At 42.6% G+C, this 11,576-nt stretch overlaps 1 protein-coding gene across 3 annotated transcripts in view; it reads left to right on the top strand.

The window, feature by feature from the left end:
- Positions 1–540: 540 nt before the first annotated feature.
- The window catches only part of TAB2 (TGF-beta activated kinase 1 (MAP3K7) binding protein 2), a 69,491-nt gene continuing 58,455 nt past the window's right edge, over positions 541–11,576 (top strand). Inside the window, exon 1 of one of the 3 annotated variants that reach the window (XM_054820305.1) lies at positions 541–954. The gene's annotated coding sequence lies outside the window, so the exon portion shown is untranslated. Of the gene's footprint in view, positions 955–1,599; positions 1,816–11,576 lie in introns of those variants that run through there. The other 2 variants (XM_054820303.1, XM_054820304.1) reach the window with 2 other exon arrangements.

The raw sequence follows: 11,576 nt of genomic DNA, 5'->3' as shown, positions 1-11,576 counted from the left end.
CGGCCCACCTACCCACCCCCTGCCGCCGCCTCCTTCCCCTGGCGCCGGGCCCGGCGGAGCGGTGGCCACAGCCAGCGGGGGAGGGGGCCGGCAGCCGGTTGGGCAAGGGAAGAGAAAAGGCTGAAGGGGCCGGGGCGGAGCGCAAGTGCCGCACATCGCGGCGCCGAGGGTCGCAGCATCGGGCCGGGCCGGGCCGCCCGCCGTTGGCCTCGCAGCCCGGGGCGACGGGAGAGGGGGGCGGGGCTCGGCCGTCGCCCAGGAGGCCGCCGTTACCCCACGCGCTCCTCGCGCGTGCGGCGGGGGGGGGGGCGGGGGGAGGCGGGGCAGCCGGCGCGCGGCGCGGGACGCCCGCCCCCGCCTAGCGAGGAGGTGGCGGCCCCCTCCGCCCGCACTGCGCGCGGCCCGGCGCCCCCTCCCCATCCCACGCCCCACCCTGGGGGCGGGGGCAGTAGAGGCCCCGCCCCCGAGGCCCCCTCCCCCCCGGCGCCCATTGGCGCGCGCTGCATCCCGTTAGCACTCGGGGCCCGGTCTCGCGATGCTGGGCCGCCGCCGCCGCCATATTGTGACACTATTTTGATTTGGAGCGCAGCGAGCGGGGGGAGGGGGGGCCGGGAGCGACGCGCAGCCGGAGCGGTTCCAGCTGAGGACGGGAGCGGCGCCGCAGGCACCCACCCACCGTACCCACCCACCCCCGGACTCCCCGCTTCTCCCGCCCGCGGCGGCAGCACGGACCCCCCCCTTCCCTTCCTCCTCCTCCTCCTCCTCCCCCCTCCGAGCGGAACGGCGGCGGCGGGAGGCTGCGGAGCGGGTCGGGTCGGCGGGGTCCCCCCTGCCGGGCGGAGGCGGCGGCGGCGCTGGTGGCGGCGGCGGTAGTGGCGGCGGCTGCCGTGGTGGGGGAGGCGGAGGAGGAGGCGGAGGAGGAGGAGGAGAAGAAGCAGCAGCAGCAGCAACAGGGTAAGGCTGACCCCGCCGAGGCGGGCCTGGTGGCAGCTCCCCGGGCTGGCTTCCCGGCGGGGCTGGTCCCATCTCTGGGGGGCTGCAGGGGGAGGCGCGGGGGGACCGGCCCAGCCCGGTCCGCAGGCCTGAGAGGGGCAGGGGGCCCTCTCCTCGCCCCGGGCTCTGCTCAGGGAAGGCCCAGCGCCGGGAGGGAGCACCCTCCGGCACCCCGCTCATCCCGGCGTGGTGGGGCGGGGTGGGGGTGGGAGTCAGCCTCCCCGGCGGGGAGGGGAGAGGAGGGCCGGGCAGGGACGGGAAGCCACGGCGCAGCGGGGCGTCCAGCGAGAAATGGAAACTTATTTTCCCTCGCCAGTCGCTGAAGCTTCCCCCGCGCGGGGAGGGACCCGGCGGGCCCGCGTGTCAGGGGGCGCGGGGCGGCGTGCGTGGCGGCGCCCCCGGCCTGCCCCGCGGCGGGGGGCTGCAGCGGCCCGGGGAGGAGCGGAAGCAGCCTGCCAGCGGCTCGCCTTGCTGGGGGGGAAGGAGGGAGGGAGGGAGGGGGGCTGGCCTGGCGCCTAGCAGGTGACAGGTGTGAGTGCGCTGGGCGAGACTCCGCCATTTGAGGATGAGTAACTGGGTGTCAGAGGTGCGATCTTTTGGTGCCTGGTGTCTTTGCGGGGGCTGGCTGGGCTCGATTCCATATATAGTATATTTGGGAACGTTAGTTTCCATTATTCAAGTCAGTTTAATTGTTGAGTAGAAATTCTTGAAATGGTTCTGATAAGAAGGATTTTGAAGAGAGGAGATGCATACAGCTTCTTTTTTTTTTTTTCTTCTCTTTTTCTGTTTTGTCACTCTGAGAGCTGGGAACGCTATGCGGAGGTGTGTAGGACTTTATCTCATTCATTGAAAGGCTTGTATTAAGTCTGGATGCTCTGTCCGGTTAGATATGGCAAAGCCTTCAGGGCAGGGACCTTGTGTTCTTTGTGCTGTACCTGGTAGCTCAGCAGACCCTGGTTTGTGCCCAAGACCTGTAGGTGTTTCTGTATTAGTGATAGTAAGTACATACTTAAAAAAGGAATTCCAAAGGAATGTGTCTTAGCAAGCAGTAGATCTCAGGTGTGGTTTTTTTAGTCCTTATAAGTTTTGGGTAGTTGATATAGACTGAATAAAGCAGTTTCTGAAGTTCAACTGTGGAACGCTCAAAATGGTGTTGCATATAATTTTCAGTACTCTGACTTATGTAGGTGTTTAAAAGACATATGTTTAATACAGAGTCATTCTTTTAGCCTATTCAAATCGTTTTTGTATCATAACTTTAGCTACCAAAACGGTGCTGCACATGCACTACAGCAAGGAGGGCTAGCGACTCTATAGCAATAGCACTATATTCATGATTGGCCACAATTTGCTGAAATCAGGAATAATTTTCAGCTTAGTTAATGATTTACCAGATAACCAGGCATTTCCATTTCATACACATTTCAATTATTTGTTGTTCATCTGTATTACTGTAATTGGGTTTTGCCAAACCTCAGAATTTTGATGTCTGCTTTTGGCAAGAGGGAAGTTCCACTGACAAATTAGGAGACATGTCATCAGCTTCAGTAAGTTCTGCACTTCAATTTAAAGAAAGTTTTGGTCACTTGTGGCTGTTATCCATATGTTAAACTTATGGAGGCTTGTCTGTAGGTAATAGTTTGGCTAGGCTGACGCTCGATTTCTTTTAAAGACTGGGAAGACCTGGGTGTTTTTTCTTATGTTGCTTCACAGGAGAATCTGCAAAGGGTAAAAGAAGGCTGTCAGAGGAGATACTCAGTTTCAATCATCCCAATTTTGTTTCTGAGAGACATGTGATAAAGCATCATCCCTATCATTACATGTAGGGGCAGTGCCATCTTCTTGCTGTTACCCTTGCCTACACCAGCTTTCAAAGACTTTGTGAAATATAAACCAATATACTTCTCAACATCAAGAGAAGTCAGAGAGTTCTTCTCTCTTCCTTTAAATTTGCTGATATAAAAATAGAATTCTTGAAAATGGGCATTCTTCCTATGACACGTCTTGTTAGAAACTTCTGTTTTCCAGCAGTGACAGGATGGAAGAAGATGATAGTTTTTCTCACCATAGCATTGCTTTGAAGGCTGAAGTCCTGTGTTATTTCATAATGGTCTTTGGCTTTATAGATAACTGATATACTTTTCAAGCCTTGTAGAATTAAACCTGTCATCTGTTGAAGAGATTATTCTCAGCAAACTTATATATATAGAGTCTTTTTTTTTTTGCTAGGCAGATTACAGTGCTTTTGGCAAACTATTTCTTTGTGAGACTATACTTTGAAGCATAAAACTAGATTGCTCTTCATCATATTGCAAGTGCCACCTCCTTATCATGATCACCATGGCTGGAAACATTGGAAGAAATAAGTTGGTCAGATGTGACCTCAAGTTTATGAAATGAATGTAAATTTAGGACTGAGGGATCGGGCTGATCTTTTCTGAACTGCTGCAAGCGGAATGCTGAACGATGTTGCTGTTGGTGCTTTTACAGGAAATAGAACAAAAATTCCAGTGATTCAGAACTGGATTTTTTTAAAGCTATACTCAAAACTCAAGTATTTAAAAGGTTGAAATGAAAGTTAACTTTTTTCCCACTAATGTATACAGTGATTCAGGTTGTTTTTTTTTTTTCTCTTTAATTGCATAGTAGGTTATCTCAGCTGGAAGAGTATACACTTTCAAACAGGAGAAATGCTGGTGGATGTTCTAAAATATCTTGAGCCCTGCTTAGCAAACTGATCTGGATTGGATTCCAGATGCAACTGTGAGAGCAAGAAAGCTGTCTAATTCATAATTTGATAACATTTTTTATAAAGTCTTAATTGTAGTCAGGTTTCAGTATAATAGTTGTTTCAGTTTCACCCTGTCTTGAGAATGCTTACCAAAAAATCACTGTCATGATATTAATGCTGTCCCTGACAAAAGTTTTTGTAGGCCTTTTTCCTAATTATAGCGAAGTTAGCAACTTATTTTTATTGAACTGATCAGCAGGCTCACCTCTCATGCAAGAACGTATTCCAAACAGTGTACAGATGTTTACTGAGTTCTTTCTAGCTTTGTGTTACGCTGCCTTTGAATTTTGGTGTTCCTTAATCGGTAGCTATTGGTTTCTAGTGAAACCAAGTAAAATAGCTTGACATAATTAAAGTTAAAAGATCTGTGTCATTTGTATATGATATCCTGATATTCATGGAACATATCTGTTGTTGAATGAACAGCATCGCTCAGGATGTTCTTGTTGCCATAGGTGCGGTTAAGATGTAGTTAAATAGTTAATATTTTTAGAATGTTAGGTGGTTTTTTTGGTGGCAAGAAGTTAAGCATAACTTATAGTAATGTGCTAAATTAATTTTTAAGTTAGTATCTGGCCATAGAATTTTACAAGAAAAGATTATTTTGTTTAAAATATGCATTACATTCTTAGAAAAATGCTATGTGTAATCAATTTTTTTAGCGATACGGCAAATGTGTAGCTCTTTCCTATTCTGAACATAGATCAAATTTCACTGTCTTTAATGATGAGCGGTTTAAAACTCATTCAGATCCTGGTTGTACTATGAGCAGAATTTAATTTTTCCATTGTTTAAAAACCAGTGTTTCAGAATGGATGTTTAGTGTTTAGAAAAGCATTAACTTAGGAACACACAATGGTAGAAAAAACACATACGTTTCTGTAGGTTGCATATATGAGTTTTTGAAAAATAAAACCACCCCCAACCCCCCTCCTGAACAACCAAAGCTGCACCTACTAGTCATTATATTGTTAGGCTTGCTAGAGTTTACCAAAACCAGGACAAAGTTGCTATATATGCTCAATACTTTGATTTTCTTAAGTTAGATAAACACTCAAATACTAAGTATCTAAAGCTTGTTCCAGAATTAATCAGATCTGGTGCAGTGTGCATGCTGGCTGGTTGGTCTGCTGGGGCTGCCAGTGGAGAAGGCAGAATTCCACCTGCTTTTCCCGTCATTGAAGGCATGAATTCGAGTTTCTTTTTTCTACAAAGCTGCCAGTTCTCACAAAATTTGTAGAAGCCTTTTTGCTTTGAGACTTTTATACCTCCTTTAAAACAGCATTTGAAATGGTCGAAGGATGCAAATACTTATTAAATGGACAAATAGAATGTGAAAATGCAGTAAGAAACCTCAGTTAATTAGACATGCTAGAAAATAATTTTTTGCAATTTGGGAGTTCAGAATCAGCTGTTCTCATATGGATAAGATGTGGAGACGCATCTATTTGCTGTGGGGTTTTTTAGGAAATAGAGTTGCTCTTGGTTTTTATGTTTGTGCAATGTATAAACCATCTTTAAATCACCTTTCTAAAGGCACAAATCTCGAGCAATTATGTTTTCTTTAGTCCTGTATCCCAATACATTTTGAGCTCATCAGCTAATTTCAGTAAAGAAATTAGCCAAGGGGCAAGATCTCAAAGATTTTACATTTTAATAATGTTTAACAAACTTTGTTGAAATTGATGGCTTCATTGAATAAGATCATCTCTTTAGGGGAAAGTTTTGCATGTATTTAGCAGTTACCTGTATTTAGCCTGCCAGTTGGCCAGCAAACAGTTGTCTGTGGGGTAAGAACTAGGTATGAAGTGCAGTACTCTTTTCTTCAGTCAGTAGTTAGAGGACTTGAGAGGTTAAGTATATTGTGGCTAGTGCTTGGAAGAGAGGGGGTAAGATAATAGGCATCTGGGATAGAAGTGGAATGTGACTACTTGGAACACAGGGGCAATGGCTGAGACAGAATGCAAATCTATGGGAACTGGGGCTTTGTTAGTTGTAGCTGTTTATGGGACAGTGCCTTTAAGAGGAGGGTTAGCAGCAGTTGCCAGTTTTGGTTTACTAAACAAAAATCACAGTTACAATAGGTTCTTAAGAAGATGAAGACTGAAAATTTAAAAAAAAAAAGAAGCAAAATGGGGGAAAAAAGGGTGAGATGTAAGGTAGCTGAGCAGACTGCTGGGCTGCTAAGACTGTGTTGTAACAGTCGCATGCTTTTGACTACAGTGATAGAAACTCTTAGGGTGAGGTGGCTGTTAGATGTTTGCTGATACTGTTGCTTCCATGCACACAGAGCCTCTACGTCTGTCTATGTGTTTGTATGGGTCTGATTGAACGTGATTGCCCTAACACCTAGACTGACGCAGTGCGTGTACCAGCATGGGACAAGAATGTGCACGTGTAAGGGAGGAGTTACTTAAGCTGCATAAGAAATACATGTTATTCTCAAAATACTTTATCGAAGCAGCATTTTGTTGCATCTTATATAGTTCTGGTTTCTTTAGGTAACATGACTTAGAAGTTTGTCTCATGCTAATAGTATAATTCGGTCATGTCTCTGTGGGCTGTCATATACAATGGTATATTTAAGGTACTTCCAAGTCTAACAGATCTATCTGTGAAGATGAGCCATGGTAGTATCAAATTGTTTTAACAAGCCTGAAATTATTTGCTTTTTGTTAAAGATTTATTACAGACTAAAGATTTTTGTGTAGTTCATTGAATCTTGAAATAATTATTTATCTGGTATACCTCTATTTTGTAGATAATGCTAGTAGAAATGGATCAGAAATCACTGGCAGACATGTGAAACACTCTTAACAGCAAACTTTTAGTATTATTTGCTGTAGCATATTTTTATTGTTCAAGATGATGCTTTGCTGTTACCAGGGATTTTCATAGGTGACTTATAGAAAGATGAAGCATAAATATGTTTAGGGAGTAATTATTAGGAAGATTCTTAGAGGCTGTCAAAGCTAGGGCTTTAGAATGCATTTTTCAAAAGAAATTGTGTTGTATGTTTGTAAAAATATCATTTGTTGATCCATCTGTTAATCAATATGTTCTCAGAATGTCTTTTTCAGCAGGGTAAACTAACTGGGGAAAAAATAAATACAGTAAGTCTCAGCATCTTACCACCCTGCAAGACATTAGTTCTGATCTGATGCCTCAGAAGCTATGACTAATATGTATATCCAGATAAATCATCTGCTTTCCTCAAGCTGTTTGGGGGTGGCTGGAAATCAGTTTCTACTTTCCACTGAAAGGTTAGAAATGCAGAGAAGTCTTTCCACATGTAAGTCCTAAGCCTGATTTTCCCCCCCAGGTGAAAAAAATATGAATGGTTTTGCCTACATAGGGTGAAAAAGAAAGTATACACTTCAAAAAAATGAAGTTGTACAGTGTGGCATGTAGTTGTATCTTTTGATAATTCATGTTGTGTTTAAACCCTTAAGAAAAGTCTCTACCTCCTGTGTCCATACTGTGCTATGTATCTCTTTTTACAGTACTCTTCTGTCTTTTTATAGCAGTCATATTTCTTCTGTTTATTTCTTCTTGATTCTTTAAGTCTGTGCCATGTGGAATTTATCTACTCCAACCACCTTTTTACTGACATTCTATCACGTTGCAGGTAAGCTAGAAAAGAGGAGATCTGTTCATTCATATGCTTTCTTCGCTTTCCCTTTCCCTTGCCTAGGCATTATATGATCTATATTTTATAACTGAAACATTAGTGCCCTCTTGTTTATACTTCTCTTTGGCACTTTTTTTTTTCTAATCTTTCCTCTTGGAAACTTCTTCCTTCTTAAGAGACAAGTTCAGCACTTGTAATTTCTTTCTCATTCTCTTTCATCTTCAGGGTATCAGTTGCTAAGTTTGCCCTTGCTCCGTTTAGGCTTTCCTGAGAGAATGAGAGAAAAAGAAAGTGTCAGGAGTTCTGTACTTGGATTTCTTTTAATTCATTCAGCTGGTTCTAACTGCTACTTTCCATTTGTCAGATAAACACTTGGGTTTTTTGAAAGGGAATGGTAGATTATCTTTCTTGGAGAGCCTTCTTTAATCTAACAGGTTTAAGCCTGGGAAGAGGGAATCTCCAGGGGCTCAGCAAAAGTATGATTAAAAAGGCATTTTAGGTTGATAAGTACAAAGCAGTATGTTTCACATTGGCTTATGAAGTGGCTTCAGATAAAAAATGTTGGCATCTTGTTCCCTTTTTCAAAAATATTGGTCTTGTCTTTGGTAAATGGGGATAAGAATTTGTATGTGTGTCTCAAACTGTGTATTTTAAACTGTCTTGCTGGAATAATTGCCAATACCAGATTATTGTATTTTATTTATGTTTTGGTATTGGCTAGAGTTTGGCTTGGATTAGGTCCTTTTGTGCAAGGCACTGTATAAATATTTATTTAATAAGTCAGTCCCAGAAGAGTTTGCAGTCCCATGAATAATAAAGTTTGTTTACCAAGATGCATATATTGGATTAGACAAAGACATTTAGCGAAGTATTTGTGTTATCTTTCATCTCTTATGCCTGTTAGTTCTTCAGTCATTTTAAACCGTGCCAATCTTAAAAAATGAATTAACTGTCTTTAATACCTGTAATTCATTTAGCTGTTTTGACACATGACTTCTAAGATTTGTTTGAACAATTCATACAAGAATTATGAAGTTACTTGAGTTAGACCACCAGCTTGTATTCCTTGGTAGCTGCTTAGGGTGGAGGTAAATGTATCAAAGGTGGGAATTCTGTGGAAGGTTGTGACAGTGGATGGCATCTATGATGCTTACACTTAGGACTTCAGTCATAATGAGAACATTTTTTTGTAAAATCAGTTGAATACATAGAGAAATTTGGCCACTAGCAAATATTTTAAGCAATATAACTTACTTTGTTGTGTTATCTGAGTTAGGACTTCACTATGTATAAAAGGGGTTGCTGAAGAATTAGTTCCTACTCTTCTACAAGAAGCATGTTTTGATCTTTCTTTCCCAGGCCTAAAGAAGTGTAACACTTTTTGGATTCCTTTTCCACCGTATCTGGTGAAGGAGAAAAAAATAAATTGTAAGCAGTGGGAGAGAACTGTCGTTCAGATTGTGGAAATTTCTGTTCTCTCCAACCTCTTGTTTCTAGCAGGTGATGTGTTAAGAGGTAAGGTTCAGAGAAAATACCCATTATTTGTTTCTTCTTTTCCCCTGCATGGGGTTGAAAACCCCTGTGGTTTCCAGACTGAAAGGAAAATATCAGTTCCAGCAGTGCTTTCATACACATAGTGCAGAGGGGGAAAAAAAAAAACCCAACAAACAAAACAATATGATAATCTGTTATCTTCACTCTTCTGATGGTGTAGGTCTTGTCAAAGCTGTGAATGGTACCAACATGGCTGCATCATTTTGGATTTGTGAAAGCGTCATCCTTCCATAATGTAGCTGTATGCATGTAGAGATTGCTAGTGTAGCTGCAGTTGCACGTGCAAAATGGTGCTATTTTTCTGGAAGAGCTTTAACCTTGACTTGGATGAGTAGTTTTGTTTTATTGATACAAAGTATGCCTTTGCAGCCAAGAAAGGGATGCTTTACCTTTTTTGTCAGTATTTCTGTGTAAATGAAATACTCCTGGAGTAATATAACAAAACAGCTTTGAGATAGCAGGTTTAAAGCAAAAAATGGAAGAACGCAAGCATTTGTGAGCATCAGGGGCAAGTCTGATAGTTTGCTGTGACTGAACAGGGACAATTTCTTTAACTGGTGCAAGCAGCTGGTCTCTGGTACTTGTCTCATCTGTCTGTGAGCCAGGTCAGTCTATGTACTGGGGGTTAGAAAACTAACCAGCAAAAGTTGATTGCTATCTCATGGAGTGAAACTAACCCCTGGATGCTGAGGAGCTGTTAGATCAGTAGTTTCTTATAACCTCACACTGAGGAGGATGTTTTGTACTACAGCAGTGACAGTGTACGGATTTGCCATCCTTTCTCCTTAGGTCACTGATGTGGTTTATAGTATGATCCCACAAATAGGCTTTTCTGTACAACTGAGGTATGGCAAAGAAGTAGAAGAAGAGATAAGAGTTTATAAAGCTGGTATTGTTGATGGGGAAAGCCTCTCATGAAACTGTAGATCTAAGAGCAGTGCTACAATAGACAAGCAGGAAGATCAGTTCAAGAATTCGTCTCTGCCCGTCTGTGGCACTGCAGCTGTTTACAGAGTCACTGACTGAATCGCAGAAATGATGCAAATTACAAGCTAGTCCTTCAAAAAGTAGGGCTGGAACTAGTTGAACTGACTTCACCACAGAACCCAGATATGTGGATTCTGCTGCTGTGTGAAATCTTCACCAATGGTCTGCCTGGGTGAAAGATGGTAACAGTAACTGTTCGCCTGTTTTCTGGAGATAATCAAGGAGTCTTAAATGCTTCTTGCAGGCATGTTTTAATTAGTGAGCTTTAAGTGATGGTGCCTGTAAGAATTCTAGCAGTCTTCTCTTTGTCAGTAAGAATGGCTAGGTTTTTCTAAGATGTTTAGTCTTTGAATGTTGTAGTCCAGTTTTGCAGTGGAGTAAGAAATTCAAGTCCCATTGAAACTGGTGAAAGTGTGGCTAATAGGTAAGCATAACTGCAATGAGGTATGTAAACTCTGGAAAGAGGGAAAGATGGAGAGAATCATTTAGAAAAGAGGTGCAGCACTTGTTGACGCTTGAGGAAAGACATGGTTAAAATGGGATAACAAACCAGATGTTTGTAAAGATACTCCCATTTCACCAGTGTACTACAGGGGAGTATTATTTGAGCTGGCCTAGAGTTAGAGCCTTTTGTAACCTTTAATGGTTATGAGAGGAACCTGGTGAATCTATTAAATTATAATCTGCTATTCAGCCATGTTAGTGAATATAAACCTTCATTTAAAGATGAGTAAATTAAAATTAATGTGTAGGTGTTCTCTTTAAATTGCAGATTTTGGATGGACTTTAGAACATAACAGTAGTTGCCAATCTGGCCTGCTAGTTCAGATTTCAGGTTGGCAGATACTTTTTCAAGCTAAACCTTAATATAACTGTCCATCTGTATACAAAATGCTGTACAAAACACAAGTGTTTAAGCCTTATCTAGTTGCTGAAGTTTGACATTACTTCCTTCTTGTTTCTTGGTTGTGTTTATTATATTGGTTTTGCTTAACTTTTTTTGTGGATTTTAGTTTCAAGTAAATTCCCTGTGACAGAGTATCTTAAAGTCAAAGTACCACCTAATGGTGTTAGCAGAGTTGATGGAGCTACAGGCTTCCTTCCTGTTGAAGCTAGCCAAAAGAACAGGCCAAACTGTAGCTTGTGTTTCTTCAGTGTAGAGCCAATGGCAACTCTCCGGAATGTTTTTTCCACTCCCCATCAATGAGTGGGGAAATTCTTGCCAACGCAAATGAGATCTTGAGACCTGCAACTTGACTCAATATAATAAAGTTCATACTGAAAAAAAATACTTTAGCTAGAAAAATATCCAGAGTTATACTAGCATGAGATTTTGTTAATTAAAAACCAGTTGTCTTCTGATTTGAAGTTTTTATGAGACTTAGAGCAAAACAGTATTTTAGCTTTGTCTGTGTGACTTCAAGCTGCTGCCTATTTGTGATAAGGGCAAGTCATCACCTTGCACTGTCATGTCAATTAATGTTGCAGAATGCCTACAGTGACTGCTCAGACTGTCAAAATTCACTGATTTCAAAAGCGCTTTCTCATTTCATGTTTTACTATTGCTGTATAGTTTCTCAGGCTTCTGTAGCTTTGCCTGATGTACATGCATTGACTAGG

This window comes from Grus americana, chromosome 3 (genome assembly GCF_028858705.1).
Source record: "Grus americana isolate bGruAme1 chromosome 3, bGruAme1.mat, whole genome shotgun sequence".
Lineage (NCBI taxonomy): Eukaryota > Metazoa > Chordata > Aves > Gruiformes > Gruidae > Grus > Grus americana.
This window is presented reverse-complemented; position numbering and strand designations above follow the sequence as displayed.